General features: G+C 42.6%; 1 protein-coding gene across 1 annotated transcript in view; it reads left to right on the forward strand.

The window, feature by feature from the left end:
* LOC142948315 (alpha-1,6-mannosylglycoprotein 6-beta-N-acetylglucosaminyltransferase B-like) overlaps positions 1-11,720 on the forward strand; it is a 99,654-nt gene that overhangs the window by 56,685 nt on the left and 31,249 nt on the right. The gene's annotated exons all lie outside the window — the stretch shown is intronic.

Below are 11,720 nucleotides of genomic sequence, written 5' to 3' on the forward strand. Positions count from 1 at the left end.
CTATCCCCTGCGTCAGCGTGCTTGCATGTTTCTGCTGACGGATACAGCTACAGAGCCAACACACACACACACACACACACAGACGGGTGGATGGATGGATGTAAATCAACCCTGTTGGGCGAGATCCCTCCGGCTTGCTTCGTCCAGTCTATACAATATCTACTTCATGGTCAAGGCTGAATATATCTCACAGGCTGTCGGGCTCCCGCGAAGACGGATGGCTGACGTCGAACTGTAGAATACTGAATAGGTATGGTGTCTGAGAAGACAACTGAATCACACTGCAGACGGGCGATGTCTTTGTTCAGCCTTGATTGGGCCAATAGTCTTCGTCTCTCTGCCATCGTTGATCACTGCAATGACACGGGTCTGGAGTATAGATCAATATAATGATGCCTACAGAGACACCGCTGTACTCTCCTTCCACTGTACACTGCCTGTGACAACACTCACAAATCACAGAAGAAGTATTGTATTGACCCCCCCAGCCTTCGGTAGTCATTTTATAGACGTATAACACCTCTGCAGGGAGCAGGAGAGAGCGTGAAAATCTAGAGGGATTTTATTCTTTCTTAAAAATGGGTTTAGAAATGGCAGGGACATCCGCAAGGCCGAGCTCAGTTGCCAGACTTGAAATGGATGGCGGGACCGTTTTTAGGCCGTGCGTGTCACTGTGGTGTCTCGGGACCTTCGTTTTTGAAACCGCTCTTTCTCACGACATGGGCGGCGACCCTGACTCGGTCCTTAAAAAACACTGGTGTGAGAAAGAGCAACGTCAACTTTGCCTCCTGATGTCGATCTTTCCACATGGTTTGCTGCAGTAAAGTGGAACAGAAAAAGGGTTAGGCAGTGTGTTCAATCGTTTTTTTTTTTTTATGGTTGGCGTGTCAACTTTTTGGTCTCACACCTTTCATTTCCCTTGGTCCCTGCCTTCAGAAAGAGAAGAAAACGGAGAGTTACGGTTGAACAAAGGTGGTAATGCAGTTTGGCTGTCATGGAGTTATATTATAAAAATAAAAGTCTCTCCTTCGCCTTTCATGTTCCCCACAAATATGGGGTGTCTTTATTGATCTTTGGTGAATGTTTAGAAAACCTTACAGCCAACATTTCATCAATTCTGGGCCAGCAGATGCTACTACGACTGTTTTTTGTGGCGTACTGATCTGTAAGATACTCATTTGTTCTGTCATACTTTGTAGTTCAAATGCATATTTATCCAGCATATTTCCTGCCACAAAGCTACACACACGACTACAAAGTGATTCATGATTTGAAAAGCACGAGTATAGATTTCCTTTTCATTTAGCATTTTAGTATTCTCTCAACACAAAACAATGTGATGCATTTGAATGTTGTTTCTCTCGCACATTGATTTCGCGTGTGTATTCACATCAAGCAAATGCAACCATTCTATCAGCGTTCTATCGGTAAACGGACAAGAAAAGAGGAGCCTGTGGTGATAAAACCTTGAGTAGCTCACAATTAACTTTTCACACAAACTGTCCCTCTGATGCAAATCAACAAACGCATTATTTCCACACAGATGGCTAATGTTGATTTATTGTCCGCTGGTGTGATCGACAGAATGAGACATACTGACTGAAAAACAATGTCTTATTATATTCGGTATAAATAATTCCTTCAAAACACTCTTGGTGCGACTTAGAGGTACACTACAGTCCTATTTCAGTTCAGATTCCTGACCATACAATTCTGTCTCTTACAGCTCTCCTGTATAATTTCAAAATAATTTCTTTCTCTACCTACTTCCTCTCACTTGTTCCCAGTATTGCCCATTTTTGTGGACATACTGCACTTCTTCCTTAGTTCCTCCTGTCCCAAATAATGTGCTTGCAACGACACACAAAGAATGTGGCCTGACACACGGATAGAAACACAGACAAATGGCAATCTGGACAAGCAGGCCGACCGAGACAAATGGGAAACCAGGCACGCAGACACAAATTGCCCAAAAGATGGAAGTTGAGTCCAGATACAGCTTTAGAAACATGTCATCGCTTTTCTTGGGGGCAAGACTGACGAGCATTAAAAACAAAACTGAACAAAAAGTTCCCAGGGTCCATCCACAATTCCACAACTTCCCAATGGTGTGTGTGTGTGTGTGTGTGTGTGTGTGTGTGTGTGTGTGTGTGTGTGTGTGTGTGTGTGTGTGTGTGTGTGTGTGTGTGTGTGTGTGTGTGTGTGTGTGTGTGTGTGTGTGTGTGTGTGTGTGTGTGTGTGTGTGTGTGTGTGTGTGTGTGTGTGTCTGTGATACATTGTTCTCATGGCCACATCTGAGAGTTGGAGTTGTCTGAGGAGGAAAGCGGGAGGTAGCTGTAATTGGCCACCGAGGGGATGATTTGGTCCGGGGTTGTGTTACTGTGTATAACGTACACCCTGATTTGTAGTTTCCAGTCAGTGCTGCTATGAGGTGGCTGGACCTTATTCAGTAGAGATGCATGATCAGAGCACACGGAGACTCACTAACATACAGAGGGAAAAATAAACCAGAACATATGGACAAAAACAACTTCTATTGATTCAACTGGGAGGCGATATACTTATGTGTGAAGCCTCTACTACACTGAATTCTAATGTGTTATTTGTGCTCTCTCGTGTGCCTGTATGTCATATTGATGTTGTGTCCTGCATGTCATATTTGGGAAATCATTCATTTATAATATCTCTTTTCTGTGATTCATCTCCGTCTCAGGGCTGTCACTGTGCGGGACGATGGACTGATGAGAAAATGTGAATAGAGAAGCAGGGAGTAGAACAGCAAAGCGCTGAGTTGGCATCTGTGCAGTTTGGGCGGGGACTTGTGTTATTCAAATATGCAAATAGCAGTTCTTTTTTTTGAAGGCTCCCTGATGATTTCCAGCCCTTTGTTTTGGATCTTGCACTGTCCTTCATTTTGCACCATTCACCTGCCCACACACACATACACACACACACACACACACACACCCAAGTTAATTCAATACAGCTTTTTTGCATCTCCCCGTCTCTGCTGAGTGTGCACTCCTCACAATGTGGCCTAACCGAGCAGCTTGACGGGAATGAAGCTGAATTTGGTGCCAATTAGATTAGATTGGCAAGGCACCTGAAATGTATTAGTGTGAGAAGGAGGAGAGACGGGGCTCTGTCTGCTCTCCATTACAGACTCAAGGGTGCAGATGGTCAGCACCTTTGTGCCTAATCCTATCACTGCTGTGAAGAGAAATATTGAAGGTTCTGTAATACTGAAACATTTAATAATCCGGCACAGGAGAGGAAGATATGGCCTTTTGCCGTGTAGCACACTCTGGACACGCCTTGTGGACTGTGACAGTACACTTTTAGAAATAAAGGTGCTCACTAGAACCATTTTAGGGCTCATTGGCTTCGTCCTCTCTGGAGGTTTTATCCAGAAGCTTTTCATCTTCAAAGTCTGCTAACCAGAATCCATCTGGGGGGGTTCTACCAAGAACCCTTTTATATTCCAATGGTTTCATCTAAAACCCAGCCCGGGCGTTCTACAGAGAACCCTTATATATTTTAAGGGTTTCATCTAGAATCCACCCAGGGCGTTCTACAGATAGGTGCTGTGTCTGTAACTTTCCAAAACCGGCGATCTGACATTTGTTACATGACTCTATGTGGCACTTTTCACGTGAACAACCAAGTGAAACTTTATGATTGCCTCCCAGAGAATGTGGACAGCCATCCCCATATCTATCCAGTATGGCGCCTACTCTTTCTCTATGACAATCTTCTTTACAATCCACTTTCCAGTGTAGCTATAACTATAAACACTTCCGACCAATGTAATTGGACAATACATCGTACAAACTGGTTCTAAATCCGATCAAGGGTACTGGTAGTTCTTGTTGAAAACTGCTCAAATGTTCAATTTATCAGATGTTATTGGATTATTTATGAACATGAACAAAGGTTAATTGAAGGGTAACTGAAGGTTTATTTTAATGCTTGTCATCTATAGATAATGATTTGTTTGTTACTTCTCCTAAGTTACTTTTGTTATTTTTTGTAAATGTAAGTCTTTACTTTTTTATAAGTTTGGTGTAAACAAGCAATATTCTACGTGAGCGTTTTTGGCCAGCAACAAATTCAAACACATTTTATTCCTTGTAATTCTATTCCTTAGAGTCTCTATTCTTCCAAGTGGATTATGTCCTGGTTGTTGATTTAAAACTCAACTGAAGTTAATACTCTCCTCTCTCAAACTCACGGCTTTTAAATTCTCAGTCTCTTTCTGTGCTCTTGTGTGACTCGCTCGTGCACTCCCTCTCCATCTCTTCCTCCAACTCGAGGTGTCAAGTCTCACAATCTCACCCCAACTGCAGGTAATGTCTCAGTTGCCATGGAGATCAGACTTTGGGACTTTTGGGGTCTGAGGTGGAAAGACACAAAGTCACAGCCAATCAACACCTCAGTAAATGATAGAGGAGTACATAGGGAATCAAAAAGCACCCAGTCTCTTTTGTCCCTGAGATGAGCCGATAATTAGAAAGTGGGACTGGACAGACACGACGTCTACAGCAATCTTGACACGTTTGAAGGGTTTTCAGTTCTGGTGTTGTTTTGAGAACTACAGAACAATGCATCTCCGTATTGCTCAGTCTAGGACTTGTTCTTTTGGCTTTAAGTTGTTGTTTTGAAGAATGGAGTTCAACATTTTGGCCGCCGCCATTTGTTCCGCAACCAGAAGTGAAAAGCGAGGGCGGAGCTAAGTACAACCGAACACTGATTGAGACACTTGCAGGCGACCAAAACGGTTTCAATTAACTTCGATGAACTCAAAACACACTATGACAAGGGTCACAGTTCTTAGACGAAAACACAGACAACTCCCAGACCGGACAACTCTGCAGCAGCGATCTGTCAATCACAAGATGGCAACACCTTAAAGCATACCCGGCTGTATCGTCTATTTCACTATAAATGGGACCATAATCATGCTGTATTGAAGAAGACTTGAAACTAGCAATTGAGAACATAAACGTCTGTTTACAATGTTTACTGAGGTAATAAATCAAGTGTAAAGTAGGGTCATTTTCTCACAGACTTCAATACAATCAGACTTATTTTTGCAACCTGAGGAGTTGCCCCCTGATGGCTATTGGAAAGAATGCAAGTCACAATGAAATGAAATGTCATAGTTTGCGCTGCTCATGCACATGCCCAATTGTTTTCTGTTTCATCACAAAGATGATGTCTCATCAGACATTTCCTTGTCACTAGTAGACAACATAATGGTTCAGTGCTCTGCAGGGACCATGATCAGTTGTTACAGCACTCTTAGTAACAGTTGCTGTAAAGGCCATCTGTTCACAAATCATTTGCACTTCCAAGTTTCATCCTTGCCATAAAAACTTGATGTGCTTCTGCACATAGTCACCTGTGCATTTAAGTAATCCCAGTTCTGCTTCCACAGTGGTTTTCTCCGCTCTTCGCCTTTTGCACGTCAAAATATCGAAGTCATTCACATAACGAAAGCAATCTCAGTTGCATTAAGTCGGGTTAAGTCTGTATTTCCCGGTGAATCTCTCATAGTACTCATAAACGGGCGAGCAGACCCCCCCCACCGTCTTGCCGACGTGGCTGTCTGTCTTGCGTGAGAGGGTGCATTTCACAGAAAGAGAGTGGCTTCACATATGCTTGCATGTACTACTTCAGCACGTGACTGTGTGCTGTAAAATAACTAAAGCTAGTTTGCATCATAAGCTCATTGCTGTAAATCTAGCGATTTAGCCCATAAATTACTTGCATAATCCCGGAGATTAATGCAAAAAGAGCCCTCCACTAGGGTTACGTAATGCCTCATGAATTTGGATTGGTCTTCAGATTCTCTCTCGGTTGCACACTTGTTTTTCTCTCTGTATTATGCTCTCAGTCTTGTGCATGCTCTCAGCTCTGTTTTTGACCACTTCACATTCTTTTAATCGGTTTCTTAATTCTCTTTTCTGTTTTCGTAGTGTCTTCTGTTGCTTTTGGTTACAATTTGCTCTCTCGCTTCCATCCGTTTGTCAACATTAGTGGACTAAATGTGTTCTGACCGTTAGAGGTGTGCGCTCGAAAAACTCTGCAGCAACTATGCAGAAATATGATGCAGATATAAGAAGAAGCAAGTAGATGTGAATCTGTGGGCGGTTGTGGGAGTTGCTGGGCTTCTTCTTCTGAGGTTTTTCTGTTTTTCTGTTAAGTCCATGAAAAGTTATGTGCCCCATAAACCCCTCCTTCTCTCTCTCTCTCTCTCTCTCTCTCTCCCCATGTCTCCTCTCCCCCCCCCCCCCCCCCCATCAACCTGACTCCCTCACCTTTCTGCCATCATTAAAGTGAAGCCTGTAGAGAGACTGGAGTCGGTGACCTCGGTTCACCTGCTGCTCTCCCACAGGCTGGCTACGAGCTGCCTTATTATCCCTACCCAAAGCAGATAGGAACACACGCACACACACGCATACCTCTTTTTTCTAAACCCTGATCTTGCTTTTCTTTCTTCTTGGTAATTAGGCCGTTCTCACTTTCCTTACATCGCTGCTTTCTCTTATTTTCATTTCGTAACTTTAATATTCTTCTCTCTGCTGTGCAACAAAAACTATGCAGGTTTAGGGGGGAACATAACTTGTAAAGCAGATGACTCAAAACATTATACACTTAGCTGTAAGTGCGGGGGAGAAGCGTCTCCTCTTAAAAAAATCCAAATTCTGAGTTATGAAGGGAGGGTGTATCCGATCTCTTTATTGGAGAGCAGCTGCTGAGGTGTGTGAAACTCCTAAAGAGACTTCTGGGTAGATCCCTTTATAAGACAAACTGCAGCACATTAACATTAATCAGTTGTGGGAAATGATAGAGCGTCAGCTTGTCTCTTTGTTAAAAAAGTAGAGCGTCAGCTTGTCTCTTTGTTAAAAAAGTAGAGCGTGCAAATGAATGGTATGCTCCGTCTGCATGGTTTTGTCTGCTTAAAGGTTCCTCTCCTCACTCCTCCCCTCTCGCCTTGTGTCTCTTCACCTTATGTTCTCTTGCTCTTCGTCTGGCTCCTTCTCACTTTGTCTCTATGTTGTTCCCCTCTAAGCTAAAATCAATGTGCTTGTTAGCAACTTCCCAGATTTTTATTGCATTTCATCACCCCTACCCTTACTTCTAACCACGTACAGACACACACGCACACACACACACACACACACACCACACCACACACTTGGTAATGATTTCCTTCATCCATTGTTTCAGATTTGAAGTACTGGGCGGGGGGGCAGTTGTGGTACATGGGTGACTTTGCTTTTTGTTACTGGTGTTGCTCTGACTCACATCTCCACCTCTAATTGGTCTGCGTGACACAACTGGGACTCGGAAATACGAACAGGACAAGTTGCTGCTTATGCTTCTTTAGCTGCTTTAGCACAATCCCTGGTGGACTTACATGACTGTGTCTGTACGTCTTCCCTTGTAACGTTGGGGTTTCATACCATTACCATTGGAGCAGTTCTCAAACATGAATAAAACGATGAATAAAGTAATGATATCAATTGAATATTGAGAAATGAGACTAAGACTGTCCCGATGGCCCTGAACGAAGGAGCGCTTAACCTTTAGCACGGACTCATGTCCTTGCAGCAGCACACTTCGTCTTGCGCTCCGACATAAGCAAAGGTGGAATATCCATGACATGACTTGGAAAGGAAAGGATATTTTTCCGTTCTCGGCTGAGATGGACGGCATAGCGCTGTAACGCGTGTCTTTCGGTTTAATTAAATGCATTTGATTTTAAGGATTATATGATTCTACTGTATTGTTGTTTGTATTTTTATTTATTGCTGAAGAAGAAGCATTTTCCAAAAGGTTTTGTTTTGTTTTATGTATGTTGCGGAGGGATGAGAATCCCAATGAACAAATACCCAATAGTTGAATATTCGGGCCCAGTTTTGGTAATAGTTGTATATTTTAAATACTGTATTTTCCTTACTCAAAAGCTACAGATTGAAATCACAGTGAAACAGGAGTTGAAGCATCTCTAGCTTAAGTCATGTGACCTATATCCAAATTAAACTGAATATGTGGGCGGGGTTTAGTAACGAGGGGGATTCAAATCCCTGATATTTAATTGGATCAAAAAAAAAAGTGGGATTAGAGAATATAGCACGCTTGTGCGATACAGAGCTTTGCAGAGATATGGAGCTGTAGGACTGTTCACCTCCATACACACCTCCCTCGTTTGTAGGTAAATCAGGAGTGGGAAGATAGTTGTTCAATTAATATTTTGTAAAAAAACCAAAAAAAAAGGTAAAGTTTTGGCAGAAGAAATCATGTCTTCTACTTAATGTCACTCTGCTAGCTACTCACTAGCTAACAGTGTGGTTGTACATGTACAGTATATGATGGACGGGTTAGGTAATCATTCCCACATCCCAATTCATTGGATAAAATAGTATAACCACCTCCTAGATCAAGATGAGTCATCAACAATATCTTTTTCATTTTACAAGAGGAAAAAGATTTTGGTTAAATATAATACAATGAAATATAAAAACAATTCTTTTGACACATGTTTAGCATGTAACTAGATAAATGAGGTGTGGATGAGAACCTGAATGAGATGATAAAAATTGCTCGTGGTCCATGAAAGCAATAGATCCACGGGTTTGCGTGAGTTGGATAGTTGTTAGCCAGTTAAATGTTATCGCTAACTGTTAATTGTTGTAGCGTATAATCCTTTGCTGCATTACCACCACACGCTTTGGACTGCAGCAGTGCTCACCCTGATTTGCATGTAGCCCAGGTAAACTAAGCTGGGTACAATAAGGATTGTGATCTGGCGACGGCTGCATTCACACCAAATCAAGCGTTGCAGGGTTGTGCTGTGTCAACACCAAGCGACAGCGCCACGATTAACGTTTTGTGTTCCCTCATGAGTTGTAAAGCTCTGATTCGCCGGTTAAATGATTGACCACAGCAGTGTGACATTGGGTTGCGTTGCTCCAAAAGTTGAGAATGTGTCAAATTTTCACTGCACCGACATCCAAATGAATAGGGGGACTGACGCCTGATTTGATGTGGATGCAGCCTAACTAACACATACATATGTGGAAAGTTGTAAACAAAAAGTTATTAAATCCCGTCTGGATTTCATCAACATGAAATGACAAGTGTAAATGTTGCCTGATAATCGTGAATAGAATGCAGTCATTATAAAGATTATTATTTGATCTTATATAACATTTCAACATATCTGTGATACCTGTGGACAACAGGTATCCCTGTGGACAACAGCCATTTTGGCCCATTCAGTTATTTTGTCTTGTGTGTACAAGAACAATTGCGATTGACCAAGAGGGTAGGGTGGAATGGAGAGTAAAGACTGTTTCATGGTCTTTATATGGCTTCAGTTGTCTGACTATGTGTAGAAAGGCTAAGGGAGGTCAGCCTCTACCGGCTGCCCGGCCAAAACAGTTGGCTCTGGCTGAATAAAGTGAGCGGGGGAAAAAGGCTCGACAGACATCAAGGGGATGTGTGAGCGACAGTGTGTGTGCGTGTGTTGCACGAGTGTGTGTGTGTGTGTGTGGTTCGTCATCCCAGACCCAGGTGCTAAGGGCTTTTCAATCTCCTCTTACTGGGAATGGAAGCAGGGGAGGGGAGTTTTAGCCCTGAATAGACTCCAAGGCCTGGGGAAACACTGAGCCGAGCACCATTAATACCAACGCTATCAGCCATTCATCAACCTCCTTTCCCTCACCGAGCTTTATTCCTCACGAGAAGCTGCCTGAGGCAGACAGAAAAGGAAATAAGGAAAAGCACATTAAAAGAAGTTGGAGGAGGTGTAATCTCATAAAATATTTGGCTTTTCCTAAAATGTTCTATGTCTGACCCCTCAGTAAACTAGACTTTTGTTGTTCTTTTGGCTACATGTCCCTTTAAGACAGAACGTGGTTTTATCTACGCTCGCCGATGGGTTCGGCACAAATCGGCAAAGCCGTCGTGACGCGGCGCAAGCCATTGGGAACAATGGGTGTCAGTGGTGCCTTTATCAGGTTCTGCCGGAAAGGGCCTTAAACGTAGTGGAAAGATATAGCAAGCGTTGCCGAACAGATGATAAGGACACCAAGGAATCTGAGAATTAATATGTGGAAGAATTATATTTTGAAGAATTTGTTAGCTTGTCACTCAAGTGAGGCAGCGGACGCAACCCCACACTACATAGTTTGAACAAATGTTCGTCATTGGAACAGATTTTTGTTTTTTAAGCACCAGCCCAATCTTTGAAAGGATTCAATAATTCTGCACAAAAGCATTTTTACAGTATTGTTGCTCTTATAGTAATTGTGATTTTTTTTTCAAATAAAATCAAAGCTAAACCTGCATTAGCCGTACTTTGGATAGTGTCCCGTCAAATGTTTGTGTTACCCAACAAGGTTATCAGAGCTAGTATTGTATACAGTTACACAGTTTTACACAGACCGACGGTGTAATATGGAGTAACTTAGATACTGTAGCGTGATGCAGAAAGAACTAAGTTCATTTAGGGTTGAGAGAAATAATGAGCCCTGGATTATCAATGGTTCCTAATTGTTTCTCAGTGCAATGGTGCATGACCGCAACTGATAAATCGCTGTGCAGCACCTGCAGAGCAAGCACAGAGTCATCCATTTCGATATGGGGAAAATCTGCAGTCATGCATTAAAGGAAAATATCAATAGTTACATCATCAATTATGTGCAATCGGAAAACGTAATAGTTAGTTGATCCCATGCAGTACATGATGGCGTCTCATCCTTATTGAGCCCACAAGTTCATTTAATTTGACGATTATCAGTGTTTCTTTTTGAGCATTACAGCTTTATCTGTGTACTTGGTCTCTGTTAACTCTGACAATATATGAGAATATATATAATTGTGTCTATAAAACCTAAAGTCATTTAAATGGCATTCAAACCGGAGACTTATTTATCACGTCTGTGCCAAGCACTGCTGAAAATGGGGTCAGAAATCTCTTATTATCCACTTTTTCCTTTAGCAAACTTGACAGTGCTTGTTAGTTTTATCAGAGCCCTTGTTATCTCCGCGTTCATTGGAAAGGGAATGCAGCTGATGTGAGCGAAGTCAAGCGTAATTGGGTTCGGTGCCTGCATACTGTACCTCACTAGGCCTCTGTGGAGTTATTAAGAGTTAACACGGGAACCCAGAGCATTTTGCTCAATGATGCTGTGTGTTTCCTCTTCCTAATGGCTTGAAAAGCAACGGGCTGTCAAAGACGGGCTCCAACTGATGTCAATACACTTGATATCTCCGTGCTCTCCCCGAGGAGAAAATTGGGCCATTTTAGGGCAGCCAGCCTTGAAATTAGGCTGAGCAGAGAAAGGTGTTGATTTCACAAAATCTAGATAGATTGCTGTCTTTTCTCTCACTCAAACATTTTCTTCTCTCTCTATCTCTGGTTTTGGCAGCACATTCTAGGTAATACTGAACTCAAATGCAGTTATGAAACACACTGGCAGTTCTTTTTGTGGATGCAGACAGTGTCAGAGCAGACAGACGCCGCTCTTAACATCTTTACAGCTCCTTCACCGACAAACCGACATTGTGGTTCTGCTCCATTTGCCTGATGGAGAGATGTGAGCAGACGTAAGAGAGTCCATAACATTCATGTCCCCACAGAAACCACATTCCTCCACTTTTCCTCCAACCGTTGAGATATTTTAGACCAAAGTGGTGGACCGGGTAAA

Source organism: Anarhichas minor, unplaced genomic scaffold (genome assembly GCF_050575085.1).
Source record: "Anarhichas minor isolate MPS153535 unplaced genomic scaffold, ASM5057508v1 ptg000012l, whole genome shotgun sequence".
NCBI classification, from domain to species: domain Eukaryota; kingdom Metazoa; phylum Chordata; class Actinopteri; order Perciformes; family Anarhichadidae; genus Anarhichas; species Anarhichas minor.